At 45.3% G+C, this 15280-nt stretch overlaps 1 protein-coding gene across 2 annotated transcripts in view; it reads right to left on the bottom strand.

Annotated features, from left to right (window-relative positions):
• The window catches only part of kansl1b (KAT8 regulatory NSL complex subunit 1b), a 292755-nt gene that overhangs the window by 263198 nt on the left and 14277 nt on the right, over positions 1–15280 (bottom strand). For both annotated transcript variants that reach the window (XM_043675343.1, XM_043675344.1), the window contains exon 3: positions 3774–3875. The gene's annotated coding sequence lies outside the window, so the exon portion shown is untranslated. The remainder of the gene's footprint in view (positions 1–3773; positions 3876–15280) is intronic.

Below are 15280 nucleotides of genomic sequence, written 5' to 3'. Positions count from 1 at the left end.
TGCAGGGGGCTGGGGTGGGGGTGGAGGTCGATGTGGGGGCGGAGTAGGATGGGGTTGGGAGCAGGGATGGGGTCGGGGGTGGGGGCAGTGTTGGACGTCGTTGGGGGCGATGGTACTGATGGGCTGAACTGCTTTTATTTCAATGCAAGGAGTATTCTTCGTAAGGCAGATGAACTGAGAGCTTGGATCAGTACATGGGACTATGGTGTTTTTGCCATTACAGAGACTTGGTTGACAGAAGGAGAGAACTGACTGCTCAACATTCCACGCTTTTGTTGTTTTAGATGAGATAGAGAGGAAGGTAAAAGAGGTGCAGGAGTTGCATTACTTATCAGGGAGAATGTCACATCTGCACTCAGAGGCATGGGATTGAGGGTGATTTTGTGGTTTGGATCGCTGAAAGAAGAGAGGATGGTGGTTGATGGGAAATGTTCATCCTGGAGTTCAGTTACCAGTGGTGCACCGCAAGGATCTGTTGCCTCAGTCTATTAGGAATCTAAATTTTAAGAAAAGTCACTAGACCTGAACGTTCACGCTGTTTTCTGAACAGAGTGGCTTCCAGACCTGCTAAGATTCTCCATCAATTTCTGGTTTTGTTGCTGTTAAGAATCTCTGACTGTTAACATTGAGTCTGTCCATACTACTTTTACATCTTAATTGGAAGGAATATACTTATAATCAAGCCCTACCATTCCTTAAGCCATCAAAAGTCTGGTTCCTTTGGCCATTTGTAGAAAGAAAATATGTTATCCATCCCTGGTCTGATACAGTTATGATTCCTAACTCACAACAGTTTGGATGACTCCCAGCTGCACTCTGAAATGACCTAGCAAGCCACTCAGTTTAAAGGCAATGAGAGATTGGTAATAATTGCCAGCCCAGGGAGCGAGGCCCAAAACACAAATTTCATGCAATGTACAGAGATCTTAGTAAGGCTTTCACTGGGGTTCTACATGGCAGACCACTCGTCAAATTCAAATCCAGTTCCAAGGGGGCCCAAAATATCTCAGAGTTAGGAAATAGATGGTCATATCAATGGGCGTTTGAGTGACCATTGAGGTTCTGTCAGCCCCATTCTGTGGAGTATATCAATGATTTTCATTTGAATGCTGGAATATGACTAAGAAGTTTGCAGATGAAACAAAAACTGGCCTAATGATAGACATGGATTAACAAAGGCAAATGGGACAGTGTAAATTGCTCCAGAAAGGCCCCACCAAAGCGCAACCCACCCATACCCCTACACATCTACCCCTTACCTAACACTACGGGCAATTTAGCATGGCCAATTCACCTGACCTGCACATCTTTGGACTGTGGGAGGAAACCGGAGCACCCGGAGGAAACCCACGCAGACACGGGGAGAATGTGCAAACTCCACACAGACAGTCGCCTGAGGCGGGAATTGAACCTGGGTTTCCGGCGCTGTGAGGCAGCAGTGCTAACCACTGTGCCACCGTGCCACCCATTCATTGGACTGCCTCCAATATTAGAATACTTGTCCTTCGATAAAGTGGCCAAATCTGTTCACATGATGCCAGTTGTGATTTAACTAATGCCGGTAGAGTTTTAGCAGCACTGTCTACTTTGTAATAAAATGTACAAAATTACGATGTGCAGAGTTCTTGCTCATTTACAGGATGCGGATATTGCTGTTTGGGCTACCAGATATTGCCCTTGCGAGTGATGGTGAGTTGCCTTATTTAAATGCTGCATTCCATGTGAGGGTTATAAGATTTTGGTTTTGGTATCGATTCTATTCGATTCTATTCTATTCATTCAAGGATATGGGACAAGTGCAGGAATTGGGATTAATTCATTTTGTTTTAGTGGTACTTATGTTGGTGCATATTCAATAGGCCAAAGGGCCTTTTCTGTGCTATATGAATGTGTAAGAGGAGAAGGCAGGTAGTACATGAGGCCCCTGTGACCAACCTCTTACCTATAGGTATACCGTTTGGATCTTGTTGGAGGAAATTACTCTATAGGGAAAAGCAGTGGCAGCCATCTTTATGGCACCATGGCCAAGGTTGATGCACAAGCAGTGACAAAGAACAGCATCAAGGCTAAAGTGACAGGGGATTCAGTGGTAAGGGGGACAGATAGGTATTTCTGCATCTGTAAAAGAGACCCCAGGATAGTGGGTTGCCAGGGTCTGCTGAAGTGCATTCTGAAGGAGAAGGATAAACAGACGGAGATCGTGGTACATTCTGGTACCAATGACATATGTAGAAAAAAAAACAATAAGCCTCCCCACTACTCTTGACCCACTCCAATTTGCCTATGGGGCCAAGAGATCCATGTCAGATGCCATATCACTTGCCCTTCACTCCTCCCGAGAACATCTTGACACCATGAACAGCTATGTAAGAGTCCTACTCATTGAAGTCTGAACTGTAGTCAACACTATTAACCCCTCAAGACTGATGACTAAACTTAGTAATCGCGGACTAAGCGCCACTCGCTGCAACTGGATCCTCAGCTTCCTGACCCACAAGCCGCAATCATTGAAGATTGGGGACAAGATTTCATCCTCACTAACAGTCAACATTGGACTCCCCTAGGGATGCGTACTCAGCCTCTACTGTACTCACTGTATACCCATGATTGCATCGCCAAATACCAGACTAATGTCATTTGCAAGTTCGCTGATGACACCACCATAGTCAATCAAACCTCAGAAGGTGACGAAACAGACTACGGTCGGGAGATGGAAGACCTGGAAAAATGGTGCACTGAGAACAACTTGCTCTCAATGCCGGCAAAACAAGGAACTCATTATTGATTTTCTGCAGGATGTTACTCCTGCCCCTCTACACATTAACAGCACAGAGGTGGAACAAATGGAGAGTGTCAAGCTCCAGGGAGTGGTCACTAACAACAAGCTTTCTTGGACTCTTCATGTAGATGCACTGGTTACAAAGGCCCAACATCTCTTGTTCCTCAGATGGCTAAGGAAATTTGGCATGACGGTGAATACCTTTGCCAACTTTTATAGGTGAGCCATCAAGAGCATTCTGTCTGCATGTATGACTACCTGGTATGGCAACTGTACCATTCAAGTTTGGAGATGGTTACAGAGTGGTGAACTCGGCCCAGACAATCACAAAGGCCAACCTCTCATCTATAGAATCCATTTACCAGGCCCGCTGTCAAGGAAATGCTGCCAGCATTGTCAAAGATCCATACCACCCTGCCGTTCTTTTTTCCAAACTCTACCTTCGAGGAGAAGATACAGAAGGTACAGAGGACAACTGGTTAGAATTATTTTCAATATTTAACTCGACTCCTTTGACACAAAGCCAAATTGCATTTCCATACTGGTTGTTGATGTCATCTAGCTCCCAAAATGAAAGAGCTTTGTACGAAACATTAGCTGAGGCAAAGGGTGAAGTACACTTTACACATTAATTTAACTCAGAGTGAGGGGTTAGTTGATACATAATAAGAATCTGCCTGATTTAAGTGGACAAAATTAAAAATCAGGTAGCTAACTGACAAAGGAACAGTGCTCTGAAAGCTTGTACTTCCAAATAAACCCGTTGGACTATAACCTGGCATCGTGTGATCTTTAACTTTGTCCACCCCAGTCTAACACCGGCACCTCCACATCACAATTTAAATGGAACATGAATCATATATTCTACATTTATTTCACAAAACTTCACCAACAAAGTTTAGTATTTAGATGTTGATATCACTTCATTTACATCAACAAGTGAAAAGCGGTACTGAAAAACACTTCAACCAATGGGACCATGGTATTCTCTTACCTTCATTGCTTGAGCAAGGCCAGTCCCAGAGTTCAGCTGTTCACATCTTCCACTATACATGACACAACAGTGCACTTCTCTTTCATAGTTTCCTTCTAGTGTCTAAGGAAAATGAGAGCAGTGCAGAGATCAGTGCTTTTCTCTAAATAGAAATATGTAAGTCATAACTATTAGCCCCAAGAAACATCTTCCTCCTCTGGCCAAAGTTGCTCATCCTCTTATGGCACCATGTCATGGACAACATACAGTTCCCTACCTAAGTGCTCTACTTAATCAAACATTTAGGATGGCAGTAAAATACTCCAACAGTGCATTTATGTTGGAGGTGCCATGTTTTTTCTGGTGAGAGGGCACATGGAAACTCTCTTTTGGCATAAAAAATCTCTAACACCAGAAACACAAAAGAGAATTTTAATGGCATGGAAGGCAGCCATTCAGCATTTGAGTCAATGTCAAAATGGAATTTTGTCAAGAAATTAATCAATCCTATTCCCCACTCTGTCCTCTACAGGTTGATGTCCCTCAGACTGATTACTAAACTTGGTGATCACGGACTAAGCCCCACTCTCTGCAACTGGATCCTCAATTTCCTGACCCACAGGCCACAATCACTGAAGATTGGGGACAATATTTCATTCTCACTAACAGTCAACAACTCAGCCCCCTACTGTACTCGCTGTATACCCATAACTGCGTCACCAAATACCAGAATATTGTCATTTACAAGTTCGCTGATGACACCACCATAGTTGGTCAAATCTCAGAAGGCAACAAAACAGACGATGATCGGGAGGTGGAAGACCTGGAAAAATGGTGAACTGAGAACAACTTGATCTCAATGCCGGCAAAACCAAGGAACTCATTATTGACTTTTGGCGGGATGTTACTCCTGCCCCCACCCCCCTACACATTAACAGCACAGAGGTGGAACAAGTGGAGAGTGTCAAGCTCCTGGGAGTGGTCACTAAAAACAAGCTTTCTTGGACTATTCATGTAGATGCACTAGTTACAAAAGCCCAACAACGTCTCTTCTTCTTCAGGTAGCTGAGGAAATAGGTGAGCCATCAAGACCATTCTGTCTGGATGTATCACGACCTGGTACGGCAACTCTATCATTCAAGTTTGGAGATGGTTTCAGAGAGAGAGTGGTGAACTCGGCCCGGATAAGCACAAAGGCCAAACTTCCATCTATAGAATCCATCCAGCAGACCCGCTGTCGAGGAAAGGCCACCAGCATTCTCAAAGATTCATCCGAACCTGGCAGTGTTTTTCTACAGAAGCTGGAACACATGCACCAGCTGGTTTTGAAACATTTTCTACCCTACTGTTATTAGAATACTGAATGGACTCATAAACTCTTTACATTTGCCTGTACCTGTGTTTTTGTTTTTGCCGCTATTTACCTATTATTTACTTATCTGTGCTACTTAACTCTGTGATCTGCCTGTATTGCTCACAAGACAAAGCTTTTCATTGTGCCTCAGTACACGTAACAATAAACTCAATTCAGACACATGGGAGTGAGGCGATTTAGTGGTTTGGATCAGAAGTTGGCCAGGTGAACGAAGACAGAGGATGGTGGTTGGTGGGAACTGTTCATCCTCGAGTTCAGTTACTAGTGGTGTACCGCAAGGATCTGTTTTGTGGCTAGTGCTGTTTGTTATTTTTATAACTGACCTAAAATGAGGGCGTTAGTAAATTTGCGGGTGTCACAAAGGTCAGTGGGGTTGTGGATAGTGCTAAAGGATGTTGCAGGTTACAGAGGGACATAGATAAGCTGCAGAGCTGGGCTGAGAGGTGGCAAATGGAGTTCAATGTGGAAAAGTGTGAGGTGATTTACCTTCAAAGGAGCAAGAACAATAAAGAGTACTGAGCTAATGGTAAGACTCTTGGTAATGCAAACGAGCAGAAAGATCACAGTGTCCACGTACGAAGATTCCTGAAAGTTGCCATTCAGGTTGATAGGGTTAAGAAGACATACGGTGTGTTAGCTTTTATTGGTACAGGGATAGAGTTTCAGAGCCATGAGGTCATGCTACAACTGTACAAAACTCTGGTGTGGCCCCACCTGCAATAATGCGTACATTTCTGACATTATAGGAAGAATGTGGAAACTTTGTAAAGAGTTCAGAGGAGATTTACTAGGATGTTGCCTGGTTTGGAGGGAAGGGCTTATGAGGAAATGCTGAGGGACTTGAGGCTGTTTTCGTTAGACAAAAGAAGCTTGAGAGGCGACTTAATAGAGATATACAAGATGATCAGAAGATTCGATAGGGTGGACAGTGAGATCCTTTGTCCTCAGATAGTGATGGCTACCACGAGAGAACACAGCATTAAATTGAGGGGTGATAGATATAGATGTTAGAGACAGTTTCTTTACTCCAGCTTTTGAGTTTGTGCAAGACCTGCACAAGCCTGAGAACCTATACTGGGGTTACAACTTTAGCTCCAGTCTCTTATGAGCTGGTTCAGGTCCCAATGATTGTAATAAAAGGCTCGGGCCCAAGCTTGATGGGATGAAATTAGTTGAGAAAGATTCACCTTGACTGGATCATCTCGAAAATAGCTGCTTAAGAGAAGTCCTCATTAAATACCCAGAGGTTTTTTCAGGAATATCTACTATCAAAATAGCCAAGGTCACCTTGCATGTTGTCCAGGAAGCAATCCCACAATTCTGCAAGACCCACCCACTGCCATTTGCCTTACAGTCAAAAGTGGATCCATAAAACAGGAGGCTGCAAAGTGAAGGAGTCGTCAAACCAATCCAGTTTGCAGAAAGGGCATCTCCGGTCATACCGATTGTGAGGCCCAACAGGTCAGTTGGCCCTTGTGGGAATTTTAAACAAATGGTAAACAGCTTTTCACAGCAGGATAAACACGCAATCCCTTGTGTAATGGTGTTATACACAAAGCTGGCAGGGGTGCTGCCCATCACAAAGCTGGTTCTGGATTAGTGGTGGAAAAGCACAGCAGTTCAGGCAGCATCCGAGGAGCAGTAAAATCGACGTTTCGGGCAGAAGCCCTTCATCAGGAATACAGGCAGAGTGCCTGAAGGGTGGAGAGATAAATGGGAGAAGGGTGGCGGTTGGGAGAAACTAGCATAGAGGTGAGTGGGGGAGGGGATGAAGGTGATAGGTCAGGAAGGAGGGTGGAGTGGATAGGTGGAAAAGAAGATAGGCAGGTAGGTCAAGTCATGGGGACAGTGTTGAGCTGGAAGTTTGGAACTGGGGTGAGGTGGGGGAAGGGGAAATGAGGAAACTGGTGAAATCCACATTGATGCCCTGGGGTTGAAGTGTTCCAAGGCGGAACATGAGGCGTTCTTCCTCCAGACGTCAGGTGGTGAGGGAGTGGCGGTGAAGGAGGGCCAGGACCGCCATGTCCTCGGCAGAGTGGGAGGGGGATTGAAATGTTGGGCCACAGGATGGTGTGGTTGATTGGTGCGGGTGTCCCAGAGATGTTCCCTAAAGCGCTCTGCTAGGAGGCGTCCAGTCTCCCCAATGTAGAGGAGACCGCATCGGGAGCAACTGATACAATAAATGATATTGGTGGATGTGCAGGTAAAACATTGATGGATGTGGAAGGCTCCTTTAGGGCCTTGGATGGAGGTGAGGGAGGTGGTGTGGGCGCAGATTTTGCAATTCCTGCGGTGGCAGGGGCAAGTGCCAGGATGGGAGGGTGGGTTGTAGAGGGGGTTGTGGACCTGATCAGGTAGTCAAGGAGGGAACGGTCTTTGCGGAGGGCAGAAAGGGGTGGGGAGGGAAATATATCCCTGGTGGTGGGGTCTTTTTAGAGGTGGCAGAAATGTCGGCGGATGATTTGGTTTATGCGAAGATTGGTCGGGTGGAAGGTGAGCACCAGGGGCGTTCTGTCCTTGTTACGGTTGGTGGGGTGGGGTCTGAGGGCGGAGGTACGGGATGTGGACGAGATGCTTTGGAGGGCATCTTTAACCACGTGGGAAGGGAAATTGCGGTCTCTAAAGAAGGAGGCCATCTGGTGTGTTCTGTGGTGGAACCGGTCCTCCAGCAGATATGATGGAGGCGGAGGAATTAGGAATACGGGATGGCATTTTTGCAGGAGGTAGGGTGGGAAGAGGTGTAATCCAGGTAGCTGTGGGAGTCAGTGGGTTTGTAAAAAATGTCAATGTCATGTCGGTTGTCATTAATGGAGATGGAGAGGTCCAGGAAGGGGAGGGAGATGTCAGAGATGGACCAGGTAAACTTAAGGTCAGGGTGTAACGTGTTGGTGAAGTTGATGAATTGCTCAACCTCCTCATGAGAGCACGAGGTGGCACCAATGCAGTCATCAATGTAGCGGAGGAAAAGGTGGGGAATGGTGCCAGTGTAATTACAGAAGATCGACTATTCTACGTAGCCAACAAAGAGACAGGCACGGGTGCCCATGGCTCCTCAGATGCTGCCTGAACTGCTGTGCTTTTCCAGCATCACTAATCCAGAATCTGGTTTCCAGCATCTGCAGTCCTTGTTTTTACCATCACAAAGCTGGACATGAGCTATGCGTACTTGCAATTGTGATTAGATGAGGATTCCCAGAAGTATGCAACAATTAGGACTGATAAGGACTTGTACCAATGTACGAAACTGCCATTTGGGGTATCGTCAGTATGTGCAAATTTTCAGCAGACGATGGAAAACATTTTACAAGGTCTATCCCCAGGTCACCATTAACCGAGATGACATGCTCATCACAGGGAAGACCAATGAGGAGTACTTAGATAAGAACAAAGAACAAAATAAAAGTACAGCACAGGAACAGATCCTTTGGCTCTCCAAGCCTGTGCGGATGATCATGTCCTAACTAACCTAAAAAAAACCTTATGCCCTTATTCAGTCTGTATCCCTCTGTTCCCTCCCAATTCATGCAACCATCCAGATGCCTCTTAAATATCGTCAATGTACCTGCTTCCACCACCTCTTCTGGCAGTGCGCTCGAGGCTCCTACGACTGTGTGAAAAACTTGCCTCGCTAATCTCCCTTAAACATTCTCCCTCTTCCCTTGAACCTGTGCCCCCTTGTAATTGAAATTTCAACCCTGGGGAAAAAAGCCTGTGACTATCCACCCTATCGATGCCTCTCATAATTTTGTAGATGTTTATCAGGTCTCCTCTCAGTTGATGTCATTCCAGTGAAAACAATCCTAGTCTTTTTAACCTTTCCTCTTAGCCAATGTCCTCAAGACCAGGCAACATCCTCGTGAACTTTTTCTGCGCTCTCTCCAAAGCTTCCACGTCCTTCTGGTAGTGTGGCGACTACAACTGCATTCAGTACTCCAAATGCTGCAGAATGAAGGTTTTATATAGCTATAATATAGTTTGCCAACTCTTGTACTCCATGCCCCAGTCAATAAAGGCAAGCATGCCATATGCCCCCTTAATTACATTGGCCTCCTTGTTGCCACTTTTAGTGCACACACAGATCCATCTGTATGGTAATGTTCCTAAGGATTCTGCCATTTACAGTACAGTTCACACCTAAATTTGATCCTCCAAAATGCAGCACCTCGCATTAGTCTGGATTAAACTCCATTTGCCACTTAGAAATAGAACACAGAACAATATAGCACAGAACAGGCCCTTCGGCCCACGACATTGTGCCAAACATTTGTCCTAGCTTAAGCACCCATCCATGTACCTCTAGATTATATGCATTTGCCACTTAGAAATAAAACACAGAACAATATAGCACAGAACAGGCCCTTCGGCCCACGACATTGTGCCAAACATTTGTCCTAGCTTAAGCACCCATCCATGTACCTATCCAATTGCCGCTTAAAGGTCACCAATGATTCTGACTCTGCCACTCCCACAGGCAGCGCATTCCATGCCCCCACCACTCTCTGGGTAAAGAACCGACCCCTGACATCCCCCCTATACCTTACACCCTTCACCTTAAATTTATGTCCCCTTGTAACACTCTAATTATCGAGTATTTTTAGTTGTATTGATCAATGAATGGAGAATAACCTTTTGTATAGTTTGGTATATTAGTTGACTGTATTAGTTGTTTTTAATATGTTTATTAAAGCAGAATTCTTAAAACCCAAAATTTGGTTGTGCAAACTCTTCCCTTGGTCACTGGGGAATTCACATCCCTTTTTAAGAGTTATTATTCTCTATGGGGATATGCCCTAAATATACACAGGATCTGTTCGGATGAGGAGGAACATGACGGACAGCTGAAAGTGCTCAAGCATGCCCTCATAAGAACAGGGTGTGATGCTTAATTCATCAACCGCCAGTTCCAACATGCCATAGCGAGAAACCGTAATGACCTCCTTAGGAGACAGACACAGGCTGCAACTGATAGGGTACCGTTCATTGTCCAGTACTTCCTGGGAGCTGAAAGACTGCTCCATGCTCTTCGTGGCCTGTAACACATTATTGATGAGGGTGAGCACCTTGCCAAGACCTTTCCTACGTCTCCACTTCTCGCCTTTAAACAATCACCAAACATCAAACAGATCATTGTTCGCAGCAAGCTGCCCAGCCTTCAGGACAACATCGACCACAACACTGTACAACCCGTCACGGCAGCTGCTGCAAGACGTGTCAGAATATCGAACAGATACCATAATTATACGTGGGGACACGCGGCAGGTACTCATGTGACTTGGCCAACGTTGTCTATCTCTTACACAGCAGGCAAGGATGACCTGAGGCGAGACCAAACAGATGCTACAACAGCGGATGAATGGACACTGCACAACGATCACCAGACAAACTGTTCCCTCCCAGTCGGGGAACACTTCAGCAGTCCGGGACATTTGGCCTCAGACCTTTGGGTGACCATCCTCCAAGGTGGATTTTGGGACAGGCAACAACGCAAACGGGCGAGCAGAGTCTGCTAGCCAGGTTGGATACCTCTGGGGCAGCTTCAACCAGGAACTTGTGTTCATGTCACAGTACAGGTGACCCTGTTGCACTATACACTCTCTTTCCCACTCACACACCCAAATACTTGCGTACTCATGCAGACTTTCTCTCATACGCACACACAGGCACCCCCTGCACTCATGCCCACACATGCACCCTCTCACAAGGCTTATATCGCATCACATTCATACACATACTTGACCAAGCTTGCACACATGTACACACACATACACTTTCACATGCACTCACACCCACACGCACAGACTCACATATACACACCCACTCTGTTTCTCCTGCATGCGCACACATATAAGTTTATGGGGTGATTTTATATTTGCAGAATTACATTTTATTTTGCTCAAAATCTGTAAGTTTCTGTAAGCCCACTTTAGAAATAGAATTGACTCAACATTAGTCAATTCTAATTGACTTTACCCTCACACATTTAATGCATTGTCTGAGTTGAGATGATACCTATTATTGGCTAAGCTGATGCCACCTTGAGAATGTAATTCTGGGATTTACGTATTAAAGAATCTAAACCACCATATCCCGTTCTAAAAGATGAAAGACTTAATCTAAATTTGTTTAAGAACTATAACCTGGTGTTGTGTGATTTTTAACTAAAGTTGTTTAATATATCATAACAACTCCATGACAATGTAACCCTTTTGCTATAAATTCTGCGTTGTATGGTCGTGTTCCACAACTACTTGATAAAGAGGCAGTGTCTCAAAAGCTAGTGCTTCCAAATAAACCTGGTGTTGTGTGATTTTTAACTCAATGGGGATAGTCACAATCACAAACAATTAGTAGTTTGGGAATGTTAATAGACTATCCCATGAGGAAGATGGTAATCTTATCTATACACTTTCCATTACACATTTATTTTGACAGAATGCCAAGTCTCAAACCCTTTTGAGAGCAGCACACAGTCTGAGTTTGAATGGATTGGTATTCAATACAGTCAGCAAGTGAGGAGGGACAGCCTTGACTAAAGAGAATTGAGCTTCCAAACTGACTCTCATTTAAGATTGTAACATTGATTAGCAACCCAACATACCAATCTTCATCACAAAAGGTTGAGGGAAAAGTCAGAGGTCAGATTCTCTCTCTCGAGAAGTAAATCTAGACTTAGGAAGAAGCCAGACAGAGGGCATGAGATTTCAAACTAAAGTTGGAATAAATATGATTGTGAATAGATTAGCACCAGTTTGTTGATGACTGTTAAACTGTAATGTGAGTCTAGGGCATCAGCAAATGGTGAATGGCATGTTTTGTTGTTCTACACACTAATAAATATGATAAATAATAATACGTTACTGAAAAACTTGTCTATGGTGCTTTTATTTAAGTTATGCAAAATAATGTTTTTTGGTTCACACCCTTGTTTGCTGGAGTGTTCATCAATGCACCTTTCCAATAACAGGAGAATTGAAATGGTGGTTAGTGTGAGATCAAAGTATCCATTAAGCAAATGGATTTTACCATACCAACCATTGTATTGCTACATTATTTAACTAGCTATTAGATAGTCAAGATGCAAGTTTTTTTAAAATTCACTGAAGGGTGTGGGCTTTGTTGGCTAGTCCAGCATTTATTACCTATCCCTAATTGCCCTTGGGAAGATGGTAGTGAGCTGCCCAACAGCGTAAAGAAATATGATAGTCATTTGAGAAAATCAGCTATGAACCCATACATTTACACCTGGGACATAATAAATGTAACTGCAAATCAAAAATGGGATCAGGCAGTCAGCTCATCTTATGAATGCTGAACCTCTGCTTCTCCAATTTTCTTTGTCAAGACACAGGATCATGATCCAGTAAATCAGTTGCTGTACCACCCCAACGCTGTATCAAGCTTTACTACTCATTGCCACTGATGACCTAATTTAACCAGTGATGAAAAAAATAGAAATGTTAGAAGAGAAATTCATTATTTGGAGTTAGGCCACTGTTGGAATATTGTGTGCAACTCTGGTCTCCTTCCTATTGGAAAGATGTGAAACATGAAAGGGTTTAGAAAAGATTTACAAGGATGTTGACAGAATTGGAAGATTTGAGTTCCCCAGAATGCAGTCCAATTGTCCAAATACCTGAAGCCCTCCCTCCGACACCATCCTTGCAGCCACGTGTTCAACTGCACTCTCTCCCTATTCCTTGCCTCACTGTCATGTGGCACTGGCAACAACCCAGAGATGACAACTCTGTCCGTCCTAGCTTTCAGCTTCCAGCCTAACTCCCTGAGCTCCTGAATGACCTCCCCGCCCCTCTTCCTACCTATGTCATTGGTGCCAACATGCATCACGACTTCTGGCTGCACACCCTCCCCCTTAAGGATTCTGAAGTCACGGTCCGAGAAGACTCGGACCCTGGCACCCAGGAGGCAACAAACCATCCGAGAGTCTCACCCATGTCCACAGAACCGCCTGTCTGTCCCTCTAACTATAAGAGTCTCCTATAACTAGCGCTCTCCTCCGCTCCCCCTTTCCCTTCTGAGCCTCAGAGCCGGACCTTGTGCCAGAGACCCGGTCACTGCAGCTTACCCCTGCTAGACCGTTCCCCCCCAACAGTATCCAAAGCGGTATAGTTATTGTTGAGGGGAACGACCACAGGGGATCCCTGCACTGCCTGCTTCCTCCCCTTCCCACCTCTGTTACCCAGCTACCTCTGTTCTCTGCCGAGGTAGAGGTATGTCTCTGTAGAACATAGAACATCGAACATCGAACAGTACAGCACAGAACAGGCCCTTCAGCCCACGATGTTCTGCCGACCACTGATCCTCATGTATGCACCCTCAGATTTCTGTGACCATATGTATGTCGAGGAGTCTCTTAAATGTCCCCAATGACCCTGCCTCCACAACTGCTGCTGGCAACGCATTCCATGCTCTCACAACTCTCTGTGTAAAGAACCCACTTGAGATCCCCTCTATACTTTCCTTCAACCAGCTTAAAACCATGACCCCTCGTGTTAGTCATTTCTGCCCTGGGAAATAGTCTCTGGCTACTGACATGTGGCATGTGGGCGGCACGGTGGCACAGTGGTTAGCACTGCTGCCTCACAGCGCCAGAGACCCGGGTTCAATTCCCGCCTCAGGCGACTGACTGTGTGGAGTCTGCACGTTCTCCCCGTGTCTGCGTGGGTTTTCTCCGGGTGCTCCCGTTTCCTCCCACAGTCCAAAGATGTGCAGGTTAGGTGAATTGGCCATGCTAAATTGCCTGTAGTGTTAGGTTAGGGGTAAATGTAGGGGAATGGGTGGGTTGCGCTTCGGCGGGTCGGTGTGGACTTATTGGGCCAAAGGGCTGTTTCCACACTGTAATGTAAACAAAACTAAACTCTATCTATGCCTCTCATTACCTTGTATACTACAATTAGGTCCCCTCTTCTCCTTTTCTCCAATGAAAAAAGTCCAAGCTCAGTCAACCTTTCCTTATAAGATAAGCCCTCCAGTCCAGGCAGCATCCTGGTAAACCTCCTCTGAACCCGCTCCAAAGCATCAACATCTTTCTTATAAAAGGGCGACCAGAACTGGACGTGGTCTAACCAAAGTTTTATAGAGCTGCAACAAGATCTCACGACTCTTAAACTCAATCTCCCTGTTAATGAAAGCCAAAACACCATATGCTTTCTTAACAACCCTGTCCACTTGGGTGGCCATTTTAAGGGATCTATGTACCTGCACCCCAAGATCCCTCTGTTCCTCCACACTACCAAGAATCCTATCCTTAATCCTGTACTCAGCTTTCAAATTCGACCTTCCAAAATGCATCACCTCAAATTTATCCAGGTTGAACTCCATCTGCCACCTCTCAGCCCATCTCTGCATCCTGTCAATGTCCCGCTGCAGCCTACAACAGCCCCCTATACTGTCAATGACAACTCCAACCTTTGTGTCATCTGCAAACTTGCTGACCCATCCTTCAATCCCCTCATCCAAAAAGTCATTAATAAAAATTACAAACAAAAGAGGCCCAAGTACAGAGCCCGGTGGAACACCACTCACCACAGACTTCCAGGCAGAATATTTTCCTTCTACTACCACTCGCTGTCTTCTGTTGGCCAGCCAATTCTGTATCCAGACAGCTAAGTTGCCCTGTATCCCATTCCTCCTGACCTTCTGAATGAGCCTACCGTGGGGAACCTTATCAAATGCCTTGCTAAGTCCATATACATCACATCCACAGCTCGATCCTCATCAACTTTTCTAGTCACACCCTCAGTGGGATCACAACTGTTCTGAACGATAACACCATCCACCCAATCTTGTTGCAAAATCCAAAAATACATCATCCAATCAAAAAGCAATTTCCATTTCAAATTCACACTCACCAATCAACATCAAAGAGCTGTTTTCCAGGAGATTCTCAAAGGAGCAGCAGGTCACAGAGGGAGTCAGAAAGAAACGTCAGACCCAACAAACATCGAGAATGAGACGGACCTGGAAAAGACCAGAAAGTACATTATGTCAGCATTAGGGCAGTTTACAAGAATAAGGAGGGGCTGGAGGGGGTTACAGAGATAGAGGGGGGGTGTAGGGGCGGGAGGGGGTTACAGAGATAGGGAGGGGGTGTAGAGGCTGGAGGGGGGTTACAGAGATAGGGAGGGGGTGTAGG

The sequence above is a fragment of the Chiloscyllium plagiosum genome, chromosome 33, assembly GCF_004010195.1.
Source record: "Chiloscyllium plagiosum isolate BGI_BamShark_2017 chromosome 33, ASM401019v2, whole genome shotgun sequence".
Classification (NCBI taxonomy): domain Eukaryota; kingdom Metazoa; phylum Chordata; class Chondrichthyes; order Orectolobiformes; family Hemiscylliidae; genus Chiloscyllium; species Chiloscyllium plagiosum.
The sequence above is the reverse complement of the archived record's forward strand: the minus strand, read 5'-3'. Positions and strand labels throughout refer to the sequence as shown.